Source organism: Hemicordylus capensis, chromosome 1, assembly GCF_027244095.1.
Source record: "Hemicordylus capensis ecotype Gifberg chromosome 1, rHemCap1.1.pri, whole genome shotgun sequence".
Classification (NCBI taxonomy): domain Eukaryota; kingdom Metazoa; phylum Chordata; class Lepidosauria; order Squamata; family Cordylidae; genus Hemicordylus; species Hemicordylus capensis.
The window spans coordinates 445,444,088-445,462,763 of record NC_069657.1 but is presented as its reverse complement, the minus strand read 5'-3'; the positions used below and the strand labels follow the sequence as shown (position 1 = coordinate 445,462,763).

Genomic DNA, 18,676 nt, shown 5'->3' with positions numbered 1-18,676 from the left:
TATTTATTTATTTATTTATTTGAATTCTCTTATATACTGCCTCCTCCAAAAACTCTAGGCAGTGAACAACAATACCAATAACAATTAAAATAAAGAAAGAAATTAACAACAACAACAACAACCCCCAGTGAGGCACTACCTTGGCGTGGTTGTGGGGCTTGTGTGCTCTGAGGAAGGTGGGAGCTATGCCAGAGGTCCAACCATACTGGACAGGTCTCACCAGAGGAGCCAGACAAAGAGTGCCTCTCCCATCAACAATATGGTGAGACGTAACTTTAATAAATCTATACCGGATCGGTCATCGCCTGGGTCAACAAGGACCATGCCAGGTGCTGGAGTCCCTGGACATCTGGTGGCAAGTGGGCAACAGGACTTAGGATCTTCAGCTGAGCAACCAGGGCTGAAGACAGCAAAGTTACTGGAAGAAACGTCGCTTAACCGAAAAAAATATACGAAAAATGCCAACAAGGAAATAATGATCTGCTATTAAGAAATAGAAAAAATCACAAAATACAAAGATCTACAAATTGAAATTGAAAGGCTGTGGCAGAAAAAGACCAAAATAATCCCAGTGGTAATTGGTGCCCTGGGTGCAGTTCCAAAAGACCTTGAAGAGCACCTCAACACCATAGGGGCCACAGAAATCACCATCAGTCAATTACAAAAAGCAGCTTTACTGGGAACAGCCTATATTTTGCGACGATATCTATACTAACCAACAGTATTGATGATAAAATTCAGCCACCCCAGGTCCTTGGGAAGGACTCGATGTCTGGATAAAACAAACCAGTCAATAACACCTGTCTGACTGTGTAAACAAGAAATAATAATAATATCCCAGGGGATAGATGAGTTGGTGAAAAACAACTGGAGAAAACAGCTAAATATAAGGACCGTCAGATTGAAATTGAGCGGCTCTGGAAAAATAAAACAGTAGTGGTGCCAATAGTTGTTGGTGCCCTTGGTGCAGTACCAAAAGAACTTGAACACCATCTTAACACCGTGGCCATCGATAAAATTACAACACATCAGCTACAGAAGGCCACACTACTCGGGACAGCACAAATACTACGACACTATCTTTAGTTTGTCTTTAGTTATCCTAGATCCTTGGAAAGCGCCCAATAATTAAGGCACCAAATCCACCCAATAACATCTGGTAGACTGTGTAAATAGCATCATCATCATCATCATCATCATCATCAATAATAAATAATAAAGGGCAAACACCTGGTGAAACAGGTGGGTCTTAAGAAGGGCCTTAAAAGCAGCCAGGGAGGGGGCTGAATGAATCTGTTTTCCAAAGAACATGAAGAGTGTTCCAAAGAAGAGGGGTGGCCACAGAGAAGGCCCTTCTACAGGCCCAGGCACCACACACTTCACCAGGGCCTGGGACACTAAGGAGGGCCAGCTGAGAAGACCTCACAGGCTGGGATACAACCAGCCAAGAGAGGCAATCCTGGAGATATACAGGTGCTAAGGCCATAAGGGTTTTGTAGGTGAGAACCAGCACTTTGAATTGGACCTGGAAGCAAACAGGCAACCAGTGCAGCAACCATCAATAGCCAGGGATTATGGGAGTTGCAGGCCAACATCTGCAGGACGGTCGAAGTTGAGCAGCCCTGCTCTAACCATTACACCATGAACAGACCAGTGATTTTCACTATTTTTCAAGTGGGGGTCACTTGGGCGAAATGAACCTTCAGTGTGAGAGGCACGTCCCGCTCTGCTGACCTCTGCACAGTACTGCCCTTTTCTCTGTGCTGGGAGGGCCCTTCAAGAGAGATGGAGCTAGGAGAAAAGTGCTGAAAAGGGCAACATTTCCTGGCACTCTATTCACAATTTCCAAGGTGATGCAGGGGCTCAAGGCAACCCTGTTTCCCTTAAGGGAGCCCCCCGCCCCCAGAGCTGGGGGAAATGAAGCGGTGCATGGTGAGAATGATGGTCTCTGCATGGTGCCACAGGGAGTGTGCCACAGGGATTTTTAAGTGCCACAGGGATTTTTAAGCTTTGGCCGAAGCTTCGCCAAGGCCCAATAAACAATTCATCTGGGAACCACACTTAGGGTTGATGTGGGTTGCCACTGGCCTCCAGGCCGTACAACGAAGAAAACTGGAATAGACCATTTTACACTGCAGGCAGGGAATACCACTTTGGATTGCTACCCCTACGCTGAAACCTCCCTGAAAACAAAAAACCAGCACAGCAAGGAGAAGGTCAAACTAGAACCCGTCTCCTTGATGTGTTAGTTCTCCATTATCAGTGAGGTTTTTGTTTTTTACATGAGGGGGACATTCAAGCCCCAACCCCACCCTCCAATCCTATTTGATCCCATACTGATTCCATGCAAGATAGTACTGAACAGATTATTGAGACCGGAGGGATTTTTTCATCGGAATTATTCCCAGTGCAACAAGTTCCAATAGGGCAAGGCTGCTCAACGTCAGCCCTCCTGAAGACGCTGGCCTACAACTCCCATAATCCCTAGCTATTGGCCACTGTGGCTGGGGATTATGGGAGTTGTAGTTCAACAACAGCTGGGGGGGGCTAAATTGAGCAGGCCTGCGATAGGGCATGCATCATCTCGGACCCAGTTATCAGTTGAATGTAATGCACAGCCCTAGTAGTTACCCAGTCTGCTAGCTATTGGAGAGCAGACTGGGGCTGAAGCTGAGTAGCAGATCATCTGCTTTGCATGCATCTTCAGGTAGGGCTGAGAGAGACTCCTACATGAAACCTAGGAGAACCGCTGCCAGTCAGTGTAGACAATACTGAGCTAGATGGACCAAGGGTCTGACTCAGTATATGGCAGCTTCCTATGTTCTCACTATTCTACAGCAAGTCACACTCCAAATGCATAGTCTAAAACAATAGGATAACTTGCTAGAGTCCTAATTCCCCCCACATCCCAAATTACAATGTTCATTTTCTTCCAAAGCAAGGACCGAGGTTTGGTTCAGGCTTAAGACTCAGTAAGAGTTTTCCAAAAAGAAGACCTTTCCCCACACCCTCCAAGATGTGGCACAAAAAAAGTGTGAGCATTGCAATGACAAGTTGATATTGTGTTATTAGAGTGCCTGGAGTAAGTAATTGGAAAGTAGTAAAATAAAACTTCTAATGGTAGTACTAAAAATGGGGCTTAAAAAAACACAACCTTTTTATTTCTTAAGGACCAGAATGATAACTGGGTAAATGTGCCATTGGAGGAAGCGGACGGGACGGGAGGGAGGGGGCGTGTTCATGGATATTTGTTTGTTGGTTGGCTTGTTCATCCATTCATCATATTTCTATACCACCTGATATAGACATCTCTAAGGTTTTTTTTAAAAAAATTATCTCAGAAATATTAGAACAAATGCCCAGAGACATGAATTTCCGTGACATGAGTAACCACCCAGAGACGTGAATTTGGGGTGGTATAAAAATATGTTAAATAAAAAATAAATGAAATGCCCCATTTTCTGTATTGTGGATAAGAGGGGTGGTTTGAGTGAACTACTGTACCTGATAGATTTAAAGATCATTCAACCCCTGCTAACTGGGCAAAGAGGCACCTTTTACCGTGGTGATTCTCTTTATTTAGCAGGGGGAGAGTAACAGGCCCTATCCACCCCCAGCACAATACCTCCAGTGACTGTTGCTGGAGTCTATCTTATGTTTTGTTTTAGAAAGTGAGCCCTTTGGGGACAGGGAGCCATCTTATTTATTTATTGTTTCTCTTTGTAAACCACCCTGAGCTATTTTTGGAAGGGCGGTATCGAAATCAAATGGTCAATAACGCGAAACTATTCAACACCAATGAAAGAAAGCAGGCCTACAAGAAAGAACAAGTCAAGAACTGAGCAGAAAAATGGAAAAATAAGCCCCTGCATGGTCAATATCTGCACAATATAAGTGGAAAATCAGACATCACCATGACCTGGCAATGGCTTAAGAATGGTTACTTGAAGAAAGAAACAGAGGGTTTAATACTGGCTGCACAAGAACAGGCACTAAGAACAAATGCAATAAGAGCAAAAGTAGAAAAGTCAACAACAAACAGCAAGTGCCGCCTTTGTAAAGAAGCAGATGAAACCGTGGACCACCTAATCAGCTATTGTAAAAAGATCGCACAGACTGACTACAAACAAAGGCATGACAAAGTAGCAGGGATGATACACTGGAACATCTGCAAAAATTACAAGCTACCTGTCGCCAAAAATTGGTGGGACCATAAAATTGAAAAAGTTGAAGAAAATGAAGATGTAAAAATATTATGAGACTTCTGACTACAAACAGACAAACATCTGCCACACAATACACCAGATATCACTGTAGTCGAGAAAAAAGAAAAACAAGTCAAAATAATCGACATAGCAATACCAGGGGATAGCAGAATAGAAGAAAAAGAAATAGAGAAAATCACCAAATACAAAGATCTACAAACTGAAATTGAAAGGCTGTGGCAGAAAAAGACCCAAATAATCCCAGTGGTAAATGGTGCCCTGGGTGCAGTTCCAAAAGACCTTGAAGAGCACCTCAGCACCATCGGGGCCACAGAAATCACCATCAGCCAATTACAAAAAGCAGCTTTACTGGGAACAGCCTATATTCTGCGACGATATCTGTAATGATATAACGATATCTATAACAACAGCAACAACATTGACAATAAAATTCTGACATCCCAGGTCCTTGGGAAGGACTCGATGTCTGGATAAAACAAACCAGTCAATAACACCTGTCTGACTGTGTAAAATAATAATAATAATGCAACCATACTGTGAATGGGGGACGAGGCAGGTGGGGAGCGGAGAGGGAGCCTGCAACCTGTCTCCTCCCCAACAACCAGCGGCTCCTTCTATCTCTGCTGATCATGCATCTAGATGACCGGCATGGAGGCAATCAGCAGAGCCGCGATCTGGAGGAGGAAGTCCTCTTGAATCCTGCAATAATACATCTTGTGAGGACTGAGGTTCATGGGGGGAGCTCCAAGCTGCTGGGCTGCAGGCAGCCTGAGCTTCCACACGAGCCAGGAGTGAAGGAGGAGATGTGCACACATCCTGCTCCCTCACTTTTACCCCAGGTTTCAAACTGGGGCTATTCAGCCGAGGGGCACCAGGATCCGGATCAATCCCAGGGGGGTGTCAGAGGGCTGTGGGCCACCTCCAGTCTCCAAGGCAGAATGCCTCTGAGTACCAGTTGCAGGGGAGTAACAGCAGCAGAGAGGGCATGCCCTCAACTCCTGCCTGTAGGCCTCCAGTGGCATCTGGTGGGCCACTGTGCGAAACAGGATGCTGGATCTTATGTTCTTATGTTCTCAGGGAGTCTCATGAGCAGCTCTCTCTGGATTCGGCTGCACTAGCCCAGGTAGAACTGGTCATTGAAGTTGCTTCGATTGATCAAGAAAGGGCATGTCAAGACAGTTTTTGTGATTCATGCCCAGAAATGATGACCATGTCAAAGAAGAGACAAATATTAAGAGCCTCACGTTCTTCTCTGACTTATCAGTTTTAGATTGGCTCAGATATAAGCCAAGCTATTTTTCTAGGTTCTCCTAGAAGGAGAAATGTGGCCCACCCTGACAACAGTTGTGCTATCAAAAAAAGGAAGAACATAAGAATATAAGAATAGCCCTGCTGGAACGGGCCCAAGGCCCATCTAGTCCAGCATCCTGTTTTGCACAGTGGCCCACCAGATACCACTGGGAGCCTACAGGCAGAAGTTGAGGGCATGCCCTCTCTCCATGCCCTCTCTCCTCACAAGTCTGGAATACAATTGACTTAGCAGCACAAGTTAGCACAACAGCCTTCCACTAGCTTTCAGCCAGATGTCAGCCACTGGCTTTCATTCTATGAAGCAAGCCACCGATCCAAGAGAGAGGTTCTTTCACTACTTCCTCAGCACCCCAGCAGCACTGCTTACAAAGGCAGGGAGGCTCTGTGCCTACTAAGGATGCATAGGAACATAGGAAGCTGCCATATACTGAGTCTATCTAGCTCAGTATTGTCTTCACACACTGGCAGTGGCTTCTCCAAGGTTGCAGGCAGGAATCTCTCCCAGCCCTATCTTGGAGAAGCCAGAGAGGGAACTTGAAACCTTCTGCTCTTCTCAGAGCGGCTTCATCCCCTGAGGGGAATATCTCACAGTGCCCACACTTCTAGTCTCCCATTCATATGCAACCAGGGTGGACCCTGCTTAGCTAAGGGGACATGTCATGCTTGCTACCACAAGATTGCACTTGCGACAGTATTCCCATTGAGAACAATGGGAGTACCCTAGCAAGTACGATGACATGCTCCTTAGTAGTCACGGAGACTCCCTGCCTTCAGAAGCAGTGTCAGCAAGGCATGAAGTGGCATGGAAACAGCATGTGCATCTCTCCCTTGGATCAGAGGTTCATTGTAATGAATATAATCACTGATTGTAAGCTGCTGAATTTAGCCTAGTCCTGCACAGCTTCATAGCTTGTGAATCGTGCTCAGCCAAAATACTCCTCACTTCACTACCCTATTAAGAGACTGCAAAGTTGAGGGTATTTCAGTGGTTTGGGGGAAAGGCAAAGAGGGGCCCAAACAATGGTAAACACACCGTAAAGTAAAGTGTGCCATCGAGTTGATGTCAAGTCCTGACAACCACAGAGCCCCATGGTTGTCTTTGGTAGCATACAGGAGGGGTTTGCCATTGCCATCTCCTGCGCAGTATGAGATGATGCCTTTCGGCATCTTCCTGTATCACTGCTGTATCTTTGCTGATATAGGTGATTCGAACTGGCAGCCTCTGGCTTTCTAGTCAAGTCATTTCCCCGCTGAGCCATTAGTAGCAGTGATTAAACTCCCTGCGGATGGTAGGTGTCATTTCCCCCCTTCAATTCACATTTAACTTGCTTACAAGAAGAAACCGGAGTGAGGGCAAGGAGCCTTGAATACGGCTCCTGCCCTCACTCTGATAGACAATATCATACAGCATCTTCCTGAAGCCAATTCAGAATGACGGCAACAGCTGCTACCAGTACCCAGAAGTAGGGAGCATGGGGGTAGTGAAAAACATGTGTAGGGGCACACTTCTGTAAAACATTTACTTTTGACCCACAAAGCTGCAAACCCCCCAGAACCCTCCACTTATGTGAGGGGAGTGACAGTGGTGGCTTTTTCTTTACCTGAGCTGCATGGTAAAAAGGTGGGTAGGTAGATCTCAAGGCACAGCTACCTGTAAGTGCTTTTGGGACTAGCAACCTCTACAGTCACTGGGAGCCTTTTTGTATTAATGCCTCTTTAAGATACAAAATCTGTGAATGTATGAGCCAGAACATGGGGGCTGATGAGACCTCCATAAAAGTAAGTATACATGAATATTCTATAGTGGAATTAGAAACCCTACTTTCAGCTCTTTTTTGAAAAATAATAAATCGAAGGAAACTGCAAAAGCAAGATGTCCGCATAGCCGGCGAGATGCCGAAAGAGGGAGAAGGCACCTACAAACCAAATGAAGAACAGCACTGCACACTTCCCACATCGTTATTTAAAGATTAACAATAAAGTTAATCGTGAGGAACATCATTATAAGGTCACATTTGCAGAGCTGCACAGGAGTTTGGACGCCTGGCTCGTGTGTCTTTTGGAAAGGAATTGCCAGTGGATCGCAAAGGCATGATTGAACGTGTGAGGATGTGTGTCACAGAGCATTGACGTGGCTAGGCTATGTTTGAGTAGGGATGTTGCCAAATGTTATCCCAGCTCACCTTGGAAGTCGACTCTGGAGGCTTCATGTTGCTTACCTCTAAGGAGAGGCAAAGATGGTGATCCATTTTCTATGTTAATGGGGCAGGTGTGGGATCTATCTATCTATCTATCTATCTATCTATCTATCTATCTATCTATCTATCTATCTATCTATCTATCTATCTATCATCTATACCGCCCTAACTTTCGTCTCTGGGCGTTTAACATAAAAACAATTTAAACACATATAGAAGGTAAAACAATGCAACAATTTTAAAACCACCATAAAATTTAAAACAGTTTTAAAAAGCTGGGAAAGCTTGGGTGAAAAGATGGGTTTTCAGGTGTTTTTTAAAAATTGCCAGAGATGGGGAGGATCGTATCTCAGCAGGGAGCGCATTCCACAATCTCGGGGCAGCGACCGAGAAGGCCCGTCTCTGTGTAGCCACCAGACGAGTCGGCGGGAACTGGAGACGGACCTCCTCCGATGACCTCAATGGGCGGTGGGGCTCATAGTGCTTTGGGCTTTGTTGCAGAGTGTGTTCTGTCCGCGTGGAACACTGAGCAAGCACCAGTGGAAGGTTTCTAAAATAACTTTACTTGGGAGACGAAGGCACTAGGAGATCAGTACAGCACTTGTTGGCTCATACGCAAGAACAGGAACAAACAGGAAGAGGGAGGCAAATATAAACCCCTAGCTAGCCCAACCAATACAGAGGAACCTATACTGCCCCCTCTGGCTTTATAGTAGATTGCATGCAAACTATACAGCAAGCTAAGCTGCAGCTGTTGCATATCCCCACAGGGTCAAACTCATGGATCTACCACTGTTTCAGTTTGAGACCCAAAACTACGGCTGCCCATTAGGGCAGAAAGAACTAGCTTAGCCCAGAGGTGGTCATAGGAACATAGGAAGCTGCCATCTACCGAGTCAGACCATTGGTCCATCTAGCTCAGTATTGTCTACACAGACTGGCAGCGGCTTCTCCAAGGCTGCAGGCTGGAATCTCTCTCAGCCCTATCTTGGAGATGCCAGGGAGGGAACTTGAAACCTCAGAGCGGCTCCATCCCCTGAGGGGAATATCTTGCAGTGCTCACAATCAAGTCTCCCTTTCATATGCAACGAAAGCAGGCCCTGCTTAGCCAAGGGGACAACATGCTTGCAACCACAAGACCAGCTCTCCTCTCCCAACTTGGTCAGCTTGATGCGCTCCAATTGTTGTTGACTACAACTCCCATCACCCTCAGCAGCAATCAGTTCTTGCTGTGGATGATGAGAGTTGTAGTCCAACCGCAACTGAAGAGCCTCAGGTTGGCCAGCCGGCCTTAGTCTAACCTGAAGCTCCATATTGTCCGGATATGCAGGCCTTTAGTGCGCCTAAATCTCTAATAGTTGTGCAGAACATGTTTTGTAGGCACAGTTTGCAATATAGAAGATAAAAATTTACACTTGTTGATATTTCCTTTGTATATCCATAGGTTACAAATACAGAATGTCAGAAAGTAGGAGAGAACCTTTCTTTTTTGCCAGGTAGGGATGTGCAAAAGATTTCGGGCACAGATCGATCTGTGCCCGAAATGAGCAATTTCGGATGATTCGGGGCTGAACCGAATCACCCTCAATGTCCCCCGATATTTTTCAGGGCCAAGCCAAATCACCCGAATTTTGGGGCCAAAAAATTCGGGTGATTCGGCTCATGACCGATTTTGGGGGATTTTTTGAAGTTTTAGTGACTTTGGGGCAGTTTGGGGGCATAGCATGGGATCTGGGCAAAAAGAGTGGGGTGGGGTGGTAGTGCCTATTGGGTGCAGGCTACCACCCCAATTTCAGGGGGATAGGGCAAAGGGCTGATTTTTGGGAAATTTCTGAAGTTTTTGTGTCTTTGGGGCAGATTGGGCCAGATTGGGGCAGAAAGTGGGGCCTGGGGCAGAATAGTGGGGTGGGGTGGTAGTGCCTAATGGGTGGAGGTGACCACCCCAATTTAAGGGGGATTGGACAAAGGGCTGATTTTTTGGGAATTTTTGAAGTTTTTGTGTCTTTGGGGCAGTTTGGGGGCAGAAAGTGTATCTGCCCCAAAAGGGTGGGGTGGGGTGGTAGTGCCTAATTGGTGGAGGATACCACCCCAATTTCAGGGGGATTGGGCAGAGGGCTGATTTTTTGGGAATTTTTGAAGTTTTGGTGTCTTTGGGGCAGATTGGGGGCAGAAAGTGTGAAATGAGAGTGTGAAAAAGTGAAAGTGGGGTCATGAGAGTTCTTTAATTGAAAAAAATCTCATTTACTATCATTGAATGAGAATTCACACCTCAGAAAACAAGGGAATAACATCCCTTCAGAAAAACTTCTGAGGTGTGAATTCTCATTCAATGATAGCAAATGAGATTTTTTTCAATTAAAGAACTCTCATGACCCCACTTTCACTTTTTCACACTCTCATTTACTATGAATATCAATCTAGCACACTGCACCTTATGAAGAAAAACCTCAGAAATTCACCAAAATCCAGCCCTCTGCCCAATCACTCTGAAATTGGGGACGGGTGGTAGCCTCCACCCATTAGACACTATCTACCAAGCCACCCCACTCTTCTGGGGCAGATCCACTTTCTGCCCCCAATCTGCCCCAAAGACACCAAAATTTCAAAAATTCCCAAAAAACCAGCCCTCTGCCAAATCCCCCTGAAATTGGGGTGGTAGCCTCCACCCATTAGGCACTACCACCCCACCCTACCCTTTTGGGGCAGATACACTTTCTGCCCCCAATCTGCCCCAAAGACACAAAAACTCCAAAAATTCCCAAAAAATCAGCCCTCTGCCCAATCCCCCTGAAATTGGGGTGGTATCATCCACCCATTAGGCACTACCACCCCACCCCACCCTTTTGGGGCAGATACACTTTCTGCCCCAAAACTGCCCCAAAGTCACTAAAACTTCAAAAATTCCCCAAAAACCAGCCCTTTGCCCAATCCCCCTGAAATTGGGGTGGTAGCTTCCACCCATTGGGCACTACCACCCCACCCCAAAATTTTGCCCCTGGGACCTTCCCCCCCATCGATTCAGATTCAGATTCAGATTAAATCCAAATCCGAACCGAATCAATGGTGATTCAGGTGGCCCATATTCAGGCACAAAACAGAACAGGGGTGATTTGGTTTGTGTCCCGAACCGAATCACCGAAAATCCGAATTGCACACCCTGGCTTTTGCCCTGTAGTTTACCTATTTGTTTTTTTTTTATTTTTTGTTCATGACTTTGGTTTTTAATTTAGAATGTAATTTTAATGCTTTCTTGCTTTGCATGTTTTGGTACACCGCCCAGAGTCTTAGGAGTGGGTGGTATATTAAATGTTTCAGATAGATAGGTAAATAGATAGATAAGACTTGTGCTCGCTAAGAACGAGCCAAAACTTCTTGAGTTGACTTGAAATTGCAGGGATGAAATTCTTTGAAACGTTCAGAAGTGGGGTTTATCAGTGAGAGGCAGTTGTCATCCTGGAAATTTTGTTTATTTAGCTTTTTGACATCAATGCAGGAAGCAGCAGCTGCAAAGCTGTTTAACTTTTTCAGCAGAGCTCGTCTCAGTGGCCACCTCAAGCCATCTGCCATTTTCCTCCACAATGCCACAGAATCATGTTATTCTATGGTCTTCCAGACTACACTCTCAGGGATTGTTTCTATAGTGGTCACCTGGAGAAGCACATCTGCATATGCCTGATCTGCTCAGCCACAATGATGATCTTCCCACCTGATCTTCTCAGCCACAATGTAGGGTCCTCTCCTGAGAGTGAGCAGGTGGCCGGCACTGCCTCCAGGTAGTTTCTGCTGCACACTCTTGATTACTGTTTCGCTTTCCCTTGCTGGGAGCTTGGCGGGAGGGAGCACAGTGTGAGTGGGAGGAGAGTTGGTCTTGGGGTAGCATTTGAATGGGAGACTCCATGTGTGAGCACTGTAAGAGCACCCTTAGGGGATGGGGCTGCTCTGGGAAGAGCACCTGCCAACTTTCATGGAGAAGGTTCCAGGTTCCCTCCCTGGCCTCTCCAGATAGGGCTGAGAGAGATATTTCTGCCCGTAACCTTCAAAAAGCTGCTGCCAATCTGTATAGACAATACTGAGCTAGATGGACCGATGGTGTGACTTGGTATAAGGCAACTTTCTATGTTCCTGTGTTCCTAGAAGAAAATGGAAGTCCTCACACTACATCCAGTGCATTCTGGCACAAAGATAACCGCTACTAGGAGAAAACCACTCAAAGAGTTCAGCTAAAAAATTAGCAATGAAGGGGAAAAGTCATTACTGCCATCGCTTATAAGCCCCCCCATCCCCCCAATTTTTTGGAGAATTTTCTTCCCTGATTTTTTTTTTAAACCCACCCCACCATTTGCCACATGAAAGTGGAGTGGCAATTTTGGGTAGAAATATTTTTGCTCAACAGCACACTAGCCTAAATAAATAAAGCATATAGTGGTTGTCCAGAAAGGATTTCCCCCATACCTTGAGAGTGCTGTGAGTGAGCACAGGAAGGAGGGAGATCAAGATCAAAGACAGCAATGGGAATCACAGAGATCCCTTGATTCCAATAGGTAGCATCCTTAATGTCAGTCCAGCTTTTGAAAGAGAAAGGGTAAAAAGAGCTTCTGAAAGATGTTAAGAACATAGGAAGCTACCTTATACTGGAGTATGGCCCTCAGTCCATCTAGCTCAATATTGTCTATACTGGCAGTAGCCCGTCTTTCCCAGCCCTACCTTTCCCAGCCCTTTCCCAGGCAGGAGTCTTTCCCAGCCCTACCTGGGAGATTCCAGAGATTGAACCTGGGACCTTCTACATGAACTGAGATACAGCCCTCTTTTTGATTTATTTATTTGCCTTTATATCCCGCTTTCCCCCCAAGGAGCTCAGAGCAGTGTACATTGGTATGTTTTATCCTCACAACAATCCTGTGAGGTAGGTTAGGCTGAGATATAAGTGACCGGCCCGGAGTGGGTCCGTTCATCTGAACAGGACCTTGCCGCATGTGCAGAGGGCATTTTTGGATAATGCCCCCTCACTCGCGATTAAGGACATGCTGAGAACGCATCAGAACATCCTTGGACGATGCAGCAGATGATTCGCGACACGGCTCAACCCTTATCATGCGTAAAAGAAGTGAAAGGCTAACATTCATCTGAATAAGCCCAGTTTCATGGTTGAATGGGGATTCGAACTCGGGTCTCCCAGTCCTAGTCCAACACTTTAACCGCTACACCGTGCTAGCTGGCCATCCCCTTTCAGGGTTCATATCAGGATCATTCATCATTGGGATGCTGCCTGGGGACAAAGACCCTCAAAATCTCCCACAGCTGATCCCTGCAGCCATTTCTGATACCTTAGGCTTGATTTGGTGGCAGTGGCACAACAACTCTCTTTTGAATTCACCCAGCTGGGCCCATGGAGGGCAGTCTGCCAAGGAGCCTCTAGAACCTGGAACTCCAGGAGAAGAGAATTATACAGTGGTCCCTCGACTTACAAACTACTCGACATAAGTATTTTTCGAGTTACAAACGGCAGTTTTAGATCCGGTTTTAGATGCGGTTTTTTCGACTTACAAATTTTTAGATGGGGTTTCCTCGACTTACAAATTTTACATGCAGTTTCCTTGACTTGCCTGCCTGTTTACTGCCTGTCTATTCTTGAAAAGAAATGTTCCTGTGCAGTTTGCAAGCCTTACTGGGGGTCTGGGTCTTTTTTCTAGGCTCTGGAACGCATTAATCCGTTCCCAATGCATTCCTATGGGAAACCGCTTTTCGACTTACGAATTTTTCGACTTACAAATGTGCATTCGGAACGGATTAATTTCATAAGTAGAGGGACCACTGTAGTGTAGTTGAGCAGTTTTTTAAAACGGATGCCTGACTCCATTGGGTGCACATGACCCCCATTGAGGAACCATGCATTAGCCATCTTAAATTTGCATAAGAAAAGCAGTTGATCATAAAAGAAATAAGTAAACTAAAATGGTGCTGTAAACACATCCAGGGTCTTTTTGTATATTTAAGAGCTTGGATGTTTCAGTCCTTAAGGAAAAGTTCCAGAATGACTGCAAATAAGATTCATTTTCTGCTTAACAGTTACCATAAAAATTTTAATAGTCGCTTGAGAAAAGCCATGATGGTCTGATAAAGGAGACTCTGATGAAGCGCAAACTGATATAACGATCTTCCAGTAATGTGATCATCACCATCGGACCATAAACTCCCCCCTCTTCCTGCTTGTCACCCTCTCTTCCATGTCCCAAGCTTAGGACTTCAGCAACAGCTAGCGATAACTCATGAGAGGTAAGGGGTGATCTCGCCCAGAGTAACTTCTGCCCGGCTATAATGTAAGAGTGGGCTTGGAGAGTCAGGTGGCAACTAGCCCAGGCTAAGATATTCCCAACAGTAAAAACCATAAAAGGTTTACAACTAAAAGCCAATATAGTTAGGCCTCTGTAAGCTGGAGCTGGGTGGATCTCCCCCACCATTCACATACAATTGGAGCAGGAATGAGCCATGCTATTTCCGATTTCCCAAAACTTGGGAAATGGCCGGTCTCATTTCTGAGCCAATCCAAATTCATCAATACACTCCATGATCCCTTCAAAGCCCTGTAAAACCCACCCAACCAAATCTCCCAGTGTCCTCCAAAACAGCACATCTGGGTGGGCAGGGAAGCAGAAAATGAGCCATAGATGTGACTCATTCCCTCTCTTCTCCCTCTCCTTGTCCCGCTGCTGCATGAACCCCACATGTGTTGGCTGGTCATTCACTGGGCTGGGGAATTGGGCAAATGACCAGCCTGTGTGTCTGGAGTTAATGCAGTGGGGAGGCAAGGGGGAATGGGGCAGCTGGGAACGGATGAGAAGGGTGGCAAAAAATAGTGTCTGCCCTACCCAGAAGGGCCACCACTGGTTTTTCACCTTTCCTCTTAAACAAAACTTACCTAGTCTGACTTTCAATGGCAGTACCAATAGTCCAGCTGCAGGAGAGAAGGAAGACAATTTAATTTTTCATTCCTCCTCCTTCTCCAGGGTACTGGTAGCATGTCAGGAAGAAATTTTTCAGTAGCCTCTGGGAAATGTAGTTTTCCAAAGGGCTACTGCAAATCCATTGATTCTGATAAGGTTTCTCCACCAGTATAAATTTATCACCTCTCATCTGTAGTCCAACACTTGCTATGAATTGGAGACATAATACTGTGAGTTTTCTCATTCTTATCAGTAAATGTGGATTGTGGATGGAGAAAGTCACAATGCTATGGTATTGACGAAAATGACTTGGCTGGGAAGAGGGAGAAACTTACCATGGGGTCCCTCTGAGTTTAAGCGTACATAAATCTGTACCAGATCACAGCCAATGTGTTATTCACATGCATACACACACACACACACACACACACCCTCTCACACAAACACACATCCTGTGGGACAGCGAGTTTTTCCCTAGTGATGTTGCATCCTGTGATATTTCTATGTGATGCTGTATTCTTTCCCAGCCATGAAAGGATGCAACATCCCCAGAAAAGATTTAGCATTATGGGCTAGCTACTCTGGAAAAGAGTATCACTTTTAAATGTTGCTGCTGCTACCCAGAGGTGCACCTATATAATTTTTGGAGCCTGGACCTAAAGGCCTTTGGAGCCTCCCACCCCCACTTTGGAGCCCCCCCCACAAAAAAACCCCCAGCCCCTGCCAGACTAAGAAATCATTGTAATTTGCCCCTTCCTGTCCCAAGCAGTGTGCTGTTCTTTTATTATTGACTCTAACTCTCAGATATCCCAGTCATGGATGGAGCCCCCCCCCCCAACACACACACATACACACACACACACCATGACACAGGTGGGCACAAACAGCAACTGAACGCACAAGAATGTAATAATATAAAACAGGTATATTTATGCAAATATGCATTAGCAGATACATTTCAACATGCAACTAAACATCACCCCATCCCACAGATTTCTTTCCCCACTCCCCCCTCTGTCTCTAAACCAGAGGTCATGCTCCACCTCCTGGCACAGTGGTGGACCAGCACCACCCAGGACAGACTAAGGAGAATTTCTAGGCCCCTAGTGGGTGTGGAGGCCCTGGACTTTGGCCTGGAGGCCCAGGGATAAAAGAGCGCCTCTGCTGCTACCTCAAAATAAATGTTAACCAAGCTCTTAGTTAATTCATGGAGGTTTACCCACAGCTACTAGCCAGGATAGTTAAAGGAATGGCCATGAGAAAAGATGTCCCCTTTATATCCCGCTTCCTGGAATCATGGTGTCATGGCCGGATTAAGCTAGTGCGGGTCCTGTAGCATATGTTATAAAGGGGTCGTAATTTTTTTAAAAAAATGCACATAAATATTAAAACATAAATCATTTATTTGCATAGTAAAGTAATTCAATTTTTTCATTTGCTATATTTTGGAGCATGGGAGACCAAGCCACAAACTCACCCTTACTACAACAGCGAACATTTATATACCATTTTTCAATCACAATTCTCCAAGTGGTTTACATAGAAATATAAAGAGTGGATAGATGATTCTCTGTCTCCAAAGGGTTCACACCCTAAAAAGAATAATGTGGTAGGCACCAGCAACAGCCACTGGACAAATGCTGTGCTGGGCTTCTCTTAAGAGGCACATTTAGCAGAAAAGGGATATTTTAACTAACATGTACCAAATAAAACAGGTAAAGTTTTAACTTTAATTCCAGTTGGAAGCCGGGCGTGTGGGGCCCTCAAAAACGTGGGGCTCTTAGCAAATGCTACATTTGCTACTACGTTGATCTGCCATAGCATGGGTTGGCCATGGTTAACATCAGGATGCTGGTGTTATACTTTTGATCTGCTCCAAAGAGCTTTTCTGATGCTCTTAATGCTAGCAGTCTTGATGAGACGTAGTGAAGGAGACAGACTCTTACGGAATTTACAGTATACGTATCAGCTAAGGGAGTAAAAGTAATAGAAAGACCAGCTCTGGCTGCATTTGTAATTGTTCCATTAAAACAATACTCTAATGTCGCCTAATAGGCCTTTTTAAAAGTATAAAGAATGATTAGGAGCTTAATAGTCTATGTCCAGCTTAAGAAATGAGTTTTAACCATCTTTCTTCATCATGGGCATATAATATCATTTATTGCCAAAACAGGTATATTTGTAAAGAATACATTTTATTTTATTTTTTAATGGTTTATGAAAGATGTTAATGAAGCAAAGCTCCAGCAGTGCATCTTTTAATGATCAACACGTTGACTAATCCCCACCCCCCTGGTGATGATGAGAAGCATGTGTTTTTCAGATGGATTATCTCAAAATATAATTTTACCAGCAGCACTGGGTAATTTTTGTGTGAAGCATTCAGTAATAAGGATGTCTAATAAAATATGGAAAATATTTAGAAAATGAACCATAATTTTAATATAATTTTAATTAATGGGAGTGCAATTGTGGCGGTTTAAATTACATTCCCAGTGGTAAAAAGCCTTTCAAACCTCATTTGTAAGCCAAGATGGTGGCTTTAATAACTGGCAGCAAAGTTACTTCAACAGATTTCATGGGGCATGATCCAAAGATAATAGGTTTTCAGCCCAATGACAATCCAATTACAATGCCAATCAAAGCTAACTTCATGCACTCTAATTATCAGATTTAGCTGTCAGTTCAAATACAAACATAACACTTTTATTTAAATAAAAATTTAATTTAGGGGAGGGGGCGAAAGAAGAAGGCTTCATGGGTGATTTATTGAGACTGCGAGAGCAATCTTATTTCTGCAGTAATATAATAAAAATCAGTCTTGTATTAAAAAATGAAGGAAAAAACTTTCCCCCATACTTCTCCTATATGCAATATGGTGTATTATTCAGGAGTTAATTTAATCAGGGTGGGATAGGGATGAAGAAGAGAGGAGTGGAGAAGCAGAACGAAACATGGCCACAGACATTTGCTAGAAGTAGGTTAAACACGGAGAGTAGAAAGAGGTTGGTGAGACGAAACTCAACGTAAAACAAGTTACAACATTTTAAATGTTTTTTGCCAATCATCTAAGCAAACTATGGTGAAAAATTGCTGCTCATTTTTATAGACACACAGTCTTGCCATTGTAACAAGGATTATGTGGAAAGCCTCTGCGGAATTCCATTTTTCTTGTAGAAACTTATTTGGCTTTCCTTGAAATTGTTCAGATTTTTGCTTTGGTACTTATTTATTATTTATTTAAAACATTTATACCCCACGCCACCAGAACACTACTGCTCAAGGCAGCTTATAACATTAATAAAATAGATACAATACAGAACAACAATAATTATATATATATATATTTTTAAAAGTTAAAAGTTAAAACACCAGGCTAAAATCAAATTTAAAAGTTACAAATGTTGAAAGTTTCAAATTAAAAGTTATAAATTAGAAGCTAAAAGTTAAGAAACCTACCAGATACAAGAAGCAGATGAAATATTTTAAAACCCCTCTAAAAAGTTGTCACAGTTTGAAAAAGAATACATCAGGGATGTCCTCCAAAGGTGATTCGGTGTCCGAATTGTGCGCATACCCCTTTAAAACTGAGGGATTACAGAGCCCCTTTAACATGGAGGAGAGCAGGTCCATACCTAGGAACACAGGAACATAGGAAACTGCCATATACTGAGTCAGACCATTGGTCTATCTAGCTCAGTATTGTCTTCATAGACTGGCAGCGGCTTCTCCAAGGTTGCAGGCAGGAATCTCTCTCAGCCTTATCTTGGAGAAGCCAGGGAGGGAACTTGAAACCTTCTGCTCTTCCCAGAGGGGCTTCATCCCCTGAGGGGAAGATCTTGCAGTGCTCAGACATCAAGTCTCCCATTCAGATGCAACCAGGGCAGACCCTGCTTAGCTATGGGGACAAGTCATGCTTGCTACCACAAGACCAGCTCTCCTCTCCTACCTGCTCCTCCTCCATTTGCCACCACTTCTATAAGAGCGGCCCTCTCACCCC

The 18,676-nt window shown here is 44.6% G+C and overlaps 1 long non-coding RNA gene and 1 other non-coding gene across 3 annotated transcripts in view; both read left to right on the top strand.

Moving 5' to 3' along the window:
* LOC128323449 (uncharacterized) overlaps positions 1-18,676 on the top strand; it is a 54,173-nt gene that overhangs the window by 10,708 nt on the left and 24,789 nt on the right. The gene's annotated exons all lie outside the window — the stretch shown is intronic.
* LOC128341325 (small nucleolar RNA U3) lies at positions 11,346-11,590 on the top strand. The gene has a single exon (XR_008314347.1). It is a non-coding gene; the product is annotated as a small nucleolar RNA U3 (small nucleolar RNA).